This window comes from Parambassis ranga, chromosome 13 (assembly GCF_900634625.1).
Source record: "Parambassis ranga chromosome 13, fParRan2.1, whole genome shotgun sequence".
NCBI lineage: Eukaryota > Metazoa > Chordata > Actinopteri > Ambassidae > Parambassis > Parambassis ranga.
The window spans coordinates 9,123,662-9,137,321 of NC_041033.1; the positions used below are offsets into that span (position 1 = coordinate 9,123,662).

General features: G+C 40.0%; 1 protein-coding gene across 2 annotated transcripts in view; it reads left to right on the forward strand.

Annotated features, from left to right (window-relative positions):
* The first annotated feature begins 2,763 nt into the window (after positions 1-2,763).
* gramd1bb (GRAM domain containing 1Bb) overlaps positions 2,764-13,660 on the forward strand; it is a 63,622-nt gene continuing 52,725 nt past the window's right edge. For both annotated transcript variants that reach the window (XM_028419266.1, XM_028419267.1), the window contains exon 1: positions 2,764-2,814. The gene's annotated coding sequence lies outside the window, so the exon portion shown is untranslated. The remainder of the gene's footprint in view (positions 2,815-13,660) is intronic.

A 13,660-nucleotide genomic window follows, 5' to 3' on the forward strand; every position in this document is an offset into this window, starting at 1 on the left:
TGATGCTGTGTGCTAAAGCTTGTTCCATACGCCACAAGTACAGAGAAATCTGTTACCCGAGTTGACAAGAACAAGAACAAAGTTCGTTTCGGCCCAGACTTTTTCCATCCATGAAGGCTGATTCACTCCGACAGACAGTCAGCTAGTTTTAAGGAGTTATATTACATGGTTACATGTAAAAAGTGTTGTTATTATCCTGCTATAGTGGATCATTGTCTGCCAGTATGATATCTGCATACAGCTAAAACTAACAGACCGAATGAAAGTCTGTCAGCTGGAGCTCAGCTTTAGAAAGAGAAGAGACACAGCAGAAACTGAGGCAGAGAGGTGAGGAAGATGAGAGAAGAGAATACTGTAGCTATATTAGAAATGTGTTGAAGAAAAAAATATATATCTCAATCACAGCTATTTAATAAACAAAGATGTATATGATTTTTTTAATTCACGAACAAACTGCGGTGTTAAGTGTGATGAGGTGCACCTAACTTTTGTGCCGGTGCACCTAAGAAAAAAAAGGTTAGCGCACCAGTGCAAAAAGTTAGTCTAGAGCCCTGCTTTATGACTGCTCCCTTGTAATAATGACCATTTACTTTTAGAGAGGATATTGTCATGTATTGTATGTATTTAACTGGTTTATGATGGTTCCCAAAGCTAAAAATTAATGTAGGTAATTATCCAACTGAATGAATATTACTTTCCTGTAAAAGTTAGATTCATCTCATTACTTTAATGGGTCACAGCCAAGCGTTAAAATCCACACAAGTGTGAAAATGAATAACTGCCTGAGCTTCATGCCTGTCTGATTCTAAAGTTAACTTCATCCATGCATGTGTAGCATATGTAAAACACCATGTATGTGAATTTTAATCAGGTTTAATTTAATCAATGTATGGAAGATGCTTTTAAATTCCAAGGATTTAGAGGAATAGATATAAACCATGAACCAAAGTGAATGCAACTAACGCCTTCTGATAGCCTGAAAAAAAAATCATCTACCAGTTTGCGTTTTGAAGAAATATGAGTTAAATTTTCTGAATAAGTCGAAAAGTCTGCTGTCAGCTTGACTACCAAACTGACAGATTGATTTGGGCTGCAGAAGGGTTATTACTCTCATGAAGTGAAGTCTTTTTGACAGAGAATGATGTTGATTGTTATCAGATAGTAACTGTAGATGTGGCTCTGCCTCGTCTGTTGGACTGTCTGTGCTTTTTTTTTCCTCTTTCTTTCTCTCCGTACTTTCCAATCAATAGAAACATTGTTCAGGCTCTCCATAGAATCCAAGACACAAGTTGTTTCGGCCAGACAACAGGCTTCTTGCACGCTCCGCGCAGAAGGCCTCAGAAAACACCACGCTCAAAGATGAATGCGTGGAAATACACAAATACATAAACACACACTGATTAATCGCACACTGGCAGACAAACTGCCCACATTGTTTGTCTGTAACCTTTAATCTTTTGTTCCAGAAGAGGCAGAGAAGGTCAGACCTCAACATCTGTGACATAATAAGTCACTGGAGACTGTAATCCACCTTCTTTGGACATCTTTTAGATAAGATTACATTAATGATGCTGAAAAGGATCAAATGAAACTTGGTAATGGAACTCTCACATAGTACAGAAGAGCATGAACGGGCACTGTTAATTCCTCACAGTAGGATGGCAATTGAAACTGGCAAATGTGGAAGCAAATATGGTGTGCACAAAAATAAAACTGCAGCACAGCATCTTAAAAAGTTTTAATGATGAAAATCTGAGTGAGTGTGCACCCTGCTGGTGTGTTCTGTCTGCAGCAACAAGTCTAAACAAAATATAGTTGTTTTCTACTTCTATGTGATAGCAGCAGGAAACACTGTCAAGTATGCTTTTCATAACCTGAAGGTAAAATGCAAAACTATAATTTACTGGAAGAAAAGAATACAGTGATTCAGTGGTACATATCATTTGAGTCTGCACAATAAATATTTGTAGAGAATTGCTTTAGGGGGTTTTCCTGTCTGAATGGGCCTTTAAGAGGCGGTTACGCAGGACAGTGCATGATCGAGTCAGTGTTACCTTGTTTGACCTAAAAAAAAAATTCTCCATAGGAAAAACCCTGTTTCACCAGTAGTGTGACCTGTTGTTTATTATGGTGCTGCACACACACTGTGAACCATGCTGTAAAATGTTTACAGTCTGAATGTGTGTCTTTGTCCTCCATCCTGTGTGAGATCTCTTGAACAGTGTGAAAAGAAGTTGTTGTATTGTTTTGGTTGCATTAGCACAGTGCCTTTGAATTTTTATGAAGTCACATGCGATAGATAGATCTAAAAATCCCACCATATCACCTCCATAAAGGCCAAACTAAGGCTATATACAGTGTATTGACTGAAGAAACAAACAAAAACTTTGATTGATTAAAAATGTTTTACTTCTGCTTAGTAGTTCTAATAACCCGTTCCTAAAAATGATTAATATCACTAGTTAGCAGAAATGAAAGAAAAAGCAAAGGAGGAGGAGGAGCACTCAGGCCAGTAAGAGGTTAAAAGGAGGGAGGTCATTGTTGGTGTTTGGCCAGACACTGATAGGTCACTGCTCAGTGGTCTGCTCTCCGCGGCTCTCATCCGTGAAGTAACGGGTCTCCGCCTCCCAAGATGCGCTGATTTGAGTTTGTTATTCGGCCGGCAGGGCAAACAAAGCAACAGACTGCACCGGATTTTTTCACCTGTCAGCATGGATGAGTTACCATGTCGGAAGTTTAACCTCCGGGGCTGACTGTGTGCCAGTCTAGTGGACGGACAACAAGTTTGTGGAAGTTTGCGACGGCGACGCGAAGGTAAAATCACATCCTGATGAAACATGTGAAACTTTAAACGAGCTTTCTGAAGTTTACTTTTCATTTTTTGCTTGTCCTTTCTCCTTTGTCGATTGTCGCTTACTTTGTAGTTTAAAGTACACGAAACGAAACGATGCCCGAATAGATGGTAACTCAAACTAAACAGACGCAACTCAGTGTGTGACGTTGATTTACTACTTAAACATCGACATGGATTAAATCCACTGCGTACTTTAGGTTTCACTAGAATACACGTGAATGATTCTGGAATGAAGACACGCTGTGGTTTCCTGCATCGCTGTGAACAGAGGACTTCAGTGCACTTGCTGTTTCCGTTCAGTGCCTGCAGCCTGTCTGAGACAGATGCTGCTGTGTCTGAGGCGCTTTTGCTTTTAAGTAACCTATCTACAGTTATGCAAACATGTATGGGTTGTTTTACATGCTTTGTGGGTCAAAGGTGCATGTTGATGTTTAGGTGTAAACAATCTTAAAGAAGGAACTGCAGGGCTGTGCATCAGTTGCAGGGTTGTGGGTCCAATCCCAGCCTGTCCCTGTCCACTTAGTCATTTTATCATGATCTTCTGATAGCTGTAGTGTTTCATAGGGAGTTGGTAGTCAGGAGGTGATTGAGAGAGGTGAGTTGGCTGCAAGCTGCAACATCACCACTAGATGCTACACACTGGTCCTTTAACTGTGATATCAAGTGCGTTTTCTCTACCAAGAAAAATAGCAATTAACAAAAACATCAATACAAGACACAAGAAGTTGTAAAATAAGTTTCTGGTCTGAGGACACAGTTCCATTCCAAGTAATTAATTACATGTATTTGTTTATGTATTCAATTTGGTGCTTGTGTTTTAGTAAGAGACCACCCTGTCTGTTCTATAAATTTCTTGTCGATGTTGCCACCTGCTGCCATTGTGAAAGTTACATCGAAGCAGACAGTCTTTCCACAGACCAAAAGGATTTGGGGTAACCTGTTCCCTGTTTTCTCTTTGTGTTGTTGCTATATTTTATCTCGCTCCTTTGTGTGATTTTGCATATTTTTGTGCATGCTGCAACTGTGGTAAGAAGTCCACCTACTGTATATAGCTGTAATTTGCTGCTGCACCCTCGGGGACCTCTGGTGGCTTTTAACAATTGGGATCTGCTAAACCTTTTTAAGGTTGATTGCCTGAAAGTAGCAGCTATGCACAGCATGAAGTAGTCAGTGCTATCACACAAGCTAGGAAATGACACAGAGGATGTTTAGATAATTGCTGTAGATGCACTGACAAGTTGGTGACTTTTAACATACACACACTCTCGATTGGTTGGTTTTATAATGGGACTTTCCAGCTGTTGGAGAGGACACGTCTGCTGCATAATGCACATGCAGCACAGCGTGTGTTCAGAAAAATCAACAGGGGGGCTAAAGCTGAATGTGTGCTTTATCCTCATGTGTCACAGCAGGCTCTTTTTCTGTGTGTATTTCTTTGCAGATGCCTTTAATGTATATGCTCTAACATGTTCATTTTATATACGAATATTTGGCGCTATAGTAGAAATTGTAAAAACAAGTTTCACAGAGAAGCGCCAACTCGTTTTCAACTTACTTGAAAGAGATCTCAGTGCAACATGTATCCATCTCACATCATAGCTAAGCACGAATATCAGAAAATCTTCAGCCATCTCCTTATGTGTAGTGCATTAAATTCTTAACACATGTTTAACACCTATAGAAGTAAAACTGTTATATCACAGCATGTTGGGAAACAGTAAGTGTTACATCTATTTTTCATCCAGCAGAGTGACTCGTCTTTACAATTTAATCAACACTTTAAGATATTTTTTGTTACTGGGAAAAGACTCACTGCCAAACAACAGCGTGCTCCTACCCGGAGCAGTTGGTACACTTAACTGTTAAGTAGTGACTAGAGTGCAATGGCCAGCTCTTTCTGAGTGAGGCCACTTTGAATGCATCTCACGGTCTCATGTCTCCCAGTTTCCTGCCCCTCTCCTCAGCTGTTTGTGGCTGTCAGGCCTGAGAAAATCTTCTTAACCCCACAGGAAATGACGGCGGGTGACAGACAGAGCTGTTACTTGCAGTTGTCTTAAGAAGCTGTTTTTGGACATAGTTGATCACATAACGTATTTTGACACTTTTATAACCATAGAGTGCATTCTGTCTTTGTTGTCTATATTTGCAACTGATAACTTATTGAATTAGTATTGTATGTAGTGCCATATGTGCCATTTACAGGCAGTGTAAACACTTCCTCTTTACATAAATGTGTTTTTTTTCTGTGGGAATGCATGTACCAGATGCAAACATGTTTTTTTTTTCCATATTGGTTACATGGTTAAAACATTTGTAATATACTTTGCCTTTAGTGGCCAAAGGAATTGAGTTATAGGTCATGGGGTTTTCTAAGTGGCACATTTCTTGAGAATATGTATGTTAGTGGGTGGGCTATTTGCTGTTGAGGCATTTTACAGGTATTGGTATTGGTTTAAAGCCTGTCTTGTGGTACTCATGTTTCCACTGAACATAAATAAAATCAAAACTGATTGATTAGAAAGTAACGTTTTTAAGTGATTAGAACACTTTAATTGAAGTTAGGATTAACAGTGGAAAATGTGGGCGAAGATGATTGTGTTTGCTTGGGCAAAGTGATGTGTTATGTTTGTTTGAGCTCTAAAAGCAATACCTCTATATATAATAAAACATGTATGGCTATACAGCAAAGCTGATACTGTGTTATTGTGTACCAGTGCAGCAGTGTAGCATATGTATATTTTTTGTTCAGACTAGGCATCAACATTTTAGTACATAATACACATAAAAATAGCACTACAACAAAAGCACCTGCAGCTGTTAACACTAGCAACATCACTGAAATATGTTTGTGTAACATCAAACTTGACTTGAGCGGGCATGGCACACTAGAGACGGTGTTCCTCTGAACTCACCTGATTCTCAGTCAGCATGTGTTTTTACATAATGTTATGATATACTCCACCAAAGAGCTGTGCATCTTTTCATAGTGTAACATGGTTATTTTTAGTCAGCATGGCGTCTAAATAAAAGATAAGAGCCTGGGTTTTGATCAGTACAGCAAGTCTCTCAAGAGAAGGTGGAGGCAACCCTGTTTATGATGAGAACTGTGGGACATAAGATCGCTTGCCAGCTCTGATTAAGAAGGATGCACTTTGCATGACTTGAGTTTTTATTATGGTTTAGAATTCTATTTTATTTTATTTGCTTGCTATTTATATATTTTTAATCTGTTAATATTTCTGATCATGCATGGAGCACCTGGAATGTAAGCAATTTACCCCCTGGGATTAATAAAGTATTTTTGATTCTGATGTTAAAGTTGGAAGCCCAGTGAAAACCCTGTGGGCTGTTGTATAGCATATTTTTAGTTTTGCAGCTTTAACTATTAAGTAACAACTGAAAAAATAGTCTTCGTATGTATGTAATTATTTAAACGCCAATGGCTTTTCTTTCTTTGTGAACAGCATAACAACCGAGTTGGGCTCCATTAAGAGAGAGAGAGAGAGAGGGAGGTCTTTTTTTCTGCAGTACAATGTGTTCCTTCTTCTTTACAGTGATGCAGTGTGCCGTACTGGAGATTTATACAGTAGATTAGTGTAGGAAAAAGGTAGGATGGGGTGAGTGTGTTACGTGAGCAGGCTTTTTAATGTCATCACAGTGGATGTAATATTTGCCCATCACCAATCAGTGCTGGTGTTATAAAGCAATGCATGAATGAGTAATTGCTCAAAGATCAGTCTCATATGGGATGTAGATTGTTTAGACACTACTTAGTAACACATTGGTATCATGCATTGGAGAAAAACATTCTTCCAAGATAAAATCCATAAATAGTTTATGAGAAAATATTATTTCATCCTATTAGCTACCCTTGTTGTTCAGTCCCTTTAAAAGGGCTCTTTTTCTGGCCAAGTCAGTCATCATTTTTTCATGGTTTAGTTATGTAATTCACATTAAAACAATGCCACTTGCTGTTTTTTTTTCTTCTCCTTTTTTTCTTATGTTTTTGCCTTATGTTTTTTCATTTCTGTGACATATGGACAATGGCGCTCCGCCGACTATGGTCATGCTGCAATATTGAAATTGTCTAGACACTGTATTGAACAAGTGATACTTACTAACTTGTCTAGATATCTCTATATCTATGTAATAAACTACATAGACCATTTTGATAGTATATCATTGCTGTGGCTTTGTAGCAGTGTGTCGAAAACCTTTATATTAATGAAACTAACAAATTGTAGTGTTATGAGACTGATTACCTGCTAAAAACAAGAGCTTTCCAAGGAAAATGTAGAAAGAAAAAGGATGTTTAATCCTAGGGTAATTGTTAGGATAAGAGCGTGACCGTATGTTGCTTGTGGTACACATTTAAGAGGAGTACATTATGAGCAGTGCATTATGAAGAATCAGGTGCATGCTGCTTAATGTGATGGAAAGAAATAAATACATTCAGTCGTAAGTTTGTCAACTGTATATTGTAGGCAGCATAAGGTTTTCTGGGGGTCCATCTGTGTGCCTTGTGTTATGTATGTAGGAATAAAATAGAAGTTTGTCATCGTCTGGTAAAATGCTTTGTTCTATTGTATTTCAACATGCTTAGATTAGCTCAAACATCTACTTGAACTGATTAAAATGGTTATGATGTCCTCAGAAAGCACCTGAAAAGATAACTACGTCATGAGAGTTTATATGTTAAAGGTCAAAGGTCAGCTTCACTTTGTCAGCATAATCTTGTGAAAGTGTGACCCACCCCAACTGACTCACTCTGTGATCCTCACCCTAACCAGTCAATATTCTCCATGCTTGGAGTCCTGCACAGCATCACTGCTGACAGTTGCCTCTGCTGCTCCTTGTGCTTTCATACTTTATGCTCCATGTCAAACATATTTCCCAGTCCTTCATGGTGTATATTTTGAGCTATTGTAAAGAATCCATTTGACTAATCAGACCACTTTATGCTCCATGTATTTTCACGAGTGTTTGTTAATCAGCATTAGCATGCCTCTCTAATCTGCCCACAGTCAATGACATTGTGCTGACAGGGACATAGTGCTAAGAATAGAGAGGCAAGGAACAATAGAACTGAACTTTGATGGTCAGTAATGACGCGTGAAAGGCAAGCGATCGACTTGGTTGTTTCTGTGCTGTGTAGTCATCACACTGATGGAAAACTGTGATCTCTGTCTCAGCTGTAACAGCAAAGCTACTCTGTGGTAGGTCCATCTGTTGACTCCACTAATGTACGCATGGCAAAGTGCACAAGGCACTGAGACACAAGATGGCTTGACTATTAGGGTCCCACCCACTGTGCACGTCGGTTTTTAATAATATTATAGTATACAGGTGTATCAATATTATCTCCAGCTAGAGAGCAGTGTTTCACAGTGTATTTCTAACACATTACTCTGAGAAAAGAATCTGTATGCTCAAACATGACATCACTTGCTCACCAGGGGTGAGCCCAGTACTGTCCGTGTACAACCTGAAGCTGCTAGAATGTGTGAAACTGTAACGAGAAACGTTGTCTAGCCATGATTAATGCATGCTGTTTCCCCACTTCCACACTCAGCCTCCAGGTCATTGTGTGTGTGTAGCATGAGAGCTGTTCGTGTTTAAATACAGGTGCTTAAACATTAAATCAACATCATGGATATTCATTAGAGAAAGAAAAACATTTATTTGACAGGGCGAGGGCCATAACTGAATTTGCAATGTCTGCTCTAAAGACGTTTAAACGACAGTAAGAAAGGTTAAACAAGCATTTTACATTCAAGTGGCTTTGACTGTTAGACTGGTAGAAAATCACAAGGCTGTTTAAATGTTAGGAGCGGAAAAGGCACTTTTCTGTGGATATTTAATTATCATTTCAGTTTATGCATGTAACATCATAAAATTCATTTTATGTTATTTATTTTGGTCCTTTTCAACAGTCCCTGAAATCCAGTTCTAAAGGTCAAATTTTTTGAATACAAGATATGGATTTTATAATCACTTAAGCTGCTTGGCTGCTGCTTCACAAACCCTCTGCCAGAAACCTTGGAGTATTTTTTGTCTTTACAGGATGTTCTGTAGTGCAGTGTGTGCAGTTGTCAAATCCTATTTCTATTAAGTCTCCTGGATCGTCTTTAGGAGCAGGCCATTTATCATGTCTTTAGTTTATCCTCTAGATAAACTTGCTGTTTCAGTTTTAAGGCTTTATGAACAGTTCTTTAAGTACAGTTTTAGGAAAATGTAATTAATAGGTTTTATTTTTAGCAGTAACAGTTGTGGTACTGTGTTGGAGAACATTTATGTGCAGACATAACATGCCTTTCTCTATGTCTGTAGGCACACACAGTGTGGCCCTGTTTGTTTCTCACCTCTTAGATGCCCAGCTGATAAAGCCATATGTGCAGAACAATTCTAGTAAGATACTGGTGTAGAAGAGAACGCATGTAGTTGTGGTTACAATTGGCTTTGTGTCTGCTGTATGGTGAACTAGTTTTCCTTATCACATGGCTCACACTCAACTCTGACTGTGTGTTTTGTGGTGATGGTTCCTGCCATGGCCCATTTTGTGTGATTTATTGTACTTGTACCTTTTGACATGCAGTCAGGCCCACATCAAGGGTTTGTCATATGAACAGGTTCTCAGCATGGCTCTGGTAGTTCTTTTGTTTCCTGATGTGTAAAAACATTTGTTGTGTACACTTTAATGCCCTTTCACACATAAAGCAGTCAGGCACCACTCAAATATCCACTGTAAACAATGGCAGTGATCCACAGAGCTTGTCAGTTATCTCTGATTTGTTTATTAACATTGACAGAAAGTTTAAAGGTGTTGTTACACTTTACACTGTAGGTAGAGACCTATGGCTTTAGGGTTCAATAAGCTGAGGCTGGTGGTGGATAGGAAGTGTTTAGATCAAAAGTCCTGCCTGTTTCCTGTGATTGATTATCATGGTATCTGCCTCTGTCTGGTGAGTGTGTGTTCCTGTTCTTGATATTCTGCCTTTTTTTATTATCCACCTGTGTGGTTGTTTGTGTGTCTGCTTAACTTGGTCATCATCACCCTCAGCCTTGCCTGTACCATGCAGTCCTATCACCTCCCTCTAACCTTTAGGCTTTAACTGCACGAAGACAGCGCCACGCTGGGCCCCAAGACGAACCTGAAACTTCAGCACGGGAACAAGACCGACCAACAGTGTCTTACTCTGCTGTAGCACCGCCAAAATGAGCACAAAGTGACAACAAACAACCTCTCTGCCTTATTCACAACATCAGCATCAATATTCAAGGGCTGACAGCTGGTGCCTTCTGCCTTAGCTTTAGCAGCAGCAGCTAAGGTAACCGCTCTGGCAGCTCGGACAGTAGAATAGCCAATGTGTGAGCGAGTGTGTGTGTGTAACTTGGCCTGCCTGTCCCTAGGGAGAACCAGCAGAGGAGTTGTGTTACACTCCCTGACAGGCCTTATACATGTTTCATCCGCTGCTCTCAGAACAGAAGCCCCCTTTGTTATCTAATCTAGCTCTCTTCTCTCCAGCCTGAGAGACTGAGTTTACTGCCACAAGACTGCTCTTCACAGTCAGCCAGCCACTGGACTGATACATATCCACCAACAGCTGAGGAGCAGCAGAAGGTTCGGTCAAGCCTTAGATATCTGTGATCAGGAGTATAATTCATTGGCTGGCACACAGAGAGGGCTTTAGAAGAGACAAGAAGACCTGAGGGCACAGTGTGAGATCCACTAAAGATATTCAAGGATCTTCATTGTGCCTTATCTGCTCATCTCTTTACCTAACAGCAGTTCAAACTGCACAATTGCAAAACATATATATATCCAAGAACAACGGATCTCAAAGAAGAAGTGCTTTTAGGTTTTATTTGCATTCTAGAGAGTGATTCAGGAGTCATGAGTGACACTCTTAGACCCCCTTCACTCCAAGTGAGTGTGCCAAAAGACGCTCCAGCCTATTCAGATGAAGGATGCAATGCTGTGTCGTATGGCTCAGTGAGGTCCAGCTCTTCAACCCCTACTCTTCGACGCAAGCGCTTCAAGATGCGGCGCATGAGGAACGTGCCCAGCGAAAGGGAGATCGAAAGGGGGCGTCTGAATGATGGCCACCTCACCGCCAGGTCTCGCTCAAGCTCTAAGGAGTACCTCCAGTTGCCTTCCATTGAGATCACACCATCCAGTGACGAAGATGTGCCGTCTTCCTGGTCGAGCTGCTCCACGCCCAGCGCATCTCCTCGCCGCAAGCGTTTCTTGTTGAGAAAGTGGCTGAAGGTCAGGGAGAAGAAGGAGCAAGCCAGTGAGAGCAGGTTGGTATGGGTCCTCACCTCTCCCCGTTTCCCTCTTCTCCCCACATCTTCCCTAATACCTACTGCTGCAAAGCTCTTGCTACCTGCACTAATGTGGTTTATCACTAACTTGAAGAAAACTGTTAAAATTTTCTTTAGAGTTTAGATTTTGATGCTTGTTCAACAGCAAATTGTTTAATGACCTCAAACATTTTAATACAAACAGCCCTTTGTGTTGTGCAGCACTGATGGTTGGAATTACACACATTTTAGTAGTGCTCATTTGCGTGTTGTTTTCTGGCTTGAGGTGTGTGGGTGCAGATTATTTATTTAAAGAAGGCTGCAGTTTTTTGTGTATTGATTGTTGGTGGCTCTTTTTGATCAGATAATGTGTTTTATCCTCATAATAATCTATAATAGAGGGAGAGGTTTGGGTTTCGGTTGTATCTATAAGAAATATATTGCGCATGCATTTGGTGCTAAAATACTCTAATCGTAACGATTTTTAAGTCACCAGAGCTGCAGACATTTGCCCACAGGTCACACAGACTGTGTCCTCCTGGTTGCTGAAATACACACACTAGATACTGTGTTGGTTTAAACAGAAGGCTCAGGAGATACTGCAGGGTAATTTACTTAGAACTTAAAAGGATTGCTCTGACGCCACTACTTGAAAAAAGGTCAGGAGGTTTACAAAATCAATAGGTTTCTTCCTTTTGGGAGCATGTTGCTGCTGGACACACTGACATCTGAGATACAGTAACTAATGATGCCACTGCAGGAAAGATCATAGGTCACCTTTACAAAGTACTAATCTAGAGCTTAACTTCCTCACTGAAGCATTGATTTTAAATATATTCTGTATATACATTATTGAGAAAAAGGCATGAACTTTGTGTGTGGGTGGTACAAGCACTGATTGATAAGTCTTAAGGCAAAGTCAATTATAGAAAACCTAGCACATTTATTCAACACTTAGTCGTTATTAGTGGAGTACACAGATCCCTCTTGATCCTCAGAAAGTAGTGATGATGCTATCACTGTCCAAATAGTGACGACTGAGCTCGTTATTCATCTTCAGGAGGGGGAGCGCACCACCTCCTTCTATCTTAGGCCACAAATCTATTTAAAAGTTTAAATCCAGGTCCTCTAATAATTGCAGTCCACTTTATTCTGGCCCCAAAAATCTCAAGAAAGAATCGCAAATGATCGTTTAAAGCTAATATAATATAGAGAATGCATGTTGAGTAGTTTTTGTGTCGCACAGAAAATGTATTTACTTTGTTTGCAGCAGTCACTAGCTTTGGTCATACTTTGGAGCTGGAGCAGACCGTGGTTCTAGTCTTTGTTGGGGTGTTTTTCTTTCTTCGCTGTCCTGTAGTTCATGAGAAATGTCATTTTTCAACAATCAATATTAATTTGTCAGACACGGTGAGAGGACGGATGCCCCATCCCTTCTTCTGTCTTTGCTGTACTCTTAGGCCAGTTATGTATTTGAACAGATAGCAGACAGGAACAGGTTCATGCTTCACTCCATCTTTGTGTTATCTTCCTCTGGATTGCGAACACCATCTCTCCAGAGGCTTGAATGCACAACTGCAACAACATCCTGGAGTGTGAAATGCTGTTATTAACTAGCACACCTTGAATAAAGCTTCATCTCACCCTGAAGGTGTAACGTTCTCAGCTTAATACCACAATATGAGATTAAGATGACATGGCTCCTCCTCGGACTGCACCATGTTAGAAACGGCATGTGTAATATAAAAAAAAATCCACTACCCTTAAACGATGTGGGAAGGACATAAATAATCCAGATCTTAATGTTTATCTTCACTTAATTACTGCTGAAGCAGAACAGGATGTTCAGCTTCCCACTGTTCCCTCACGGAGGGAATGTTTTTATTTAATGTCAGCATGCTGTCCATGTCTGTTGCCTTCTGTTCCTTCTGTGTACGTTTATTTTTTATTTCAAGAGTGTTGAATGATTGAACCACTGTACATGTGACGTCTCAGAGCACAAGATTGCATAAGGTTCTCTGAGCACATTTGCAATTATAGGATAAAAATTACCAGGAATTTGGTAGAGGTTTTTATGGTCACTAGACAATGAGTGTGACTCCTTTTGGACTGCCACCAAGGAGTAAGCATGGATTCCAATCAGGACTTCTACCAGTCTTGATTTTATGTGTCACAAGTAAAAACAGAAGAATCTGATTCAAACAGTCAGAGCTTCCAAACCTACTGTGTCTATGGATATCTTATGGACTCGCAGTTCAAGCCACCATTGAATTTAGTTTTTGAACTGTCCAGACGTTAAAATCTCCTTCAAAATAGATCTGGTTTCGATGTGTCAAAAAACAGATTTGGGTTGCTTTCAATATGTTAAAGTCTGATTCAGTGTGACAGTATATCCCACCATAATAAAGGAAAAAGATAAATACAACCAATCCTGTGGAATTTGCCCACCTCTGCTTGCTGAGATTTAACTGTGTGCGCTCTGTTAAAATTTAACTCTTAAGT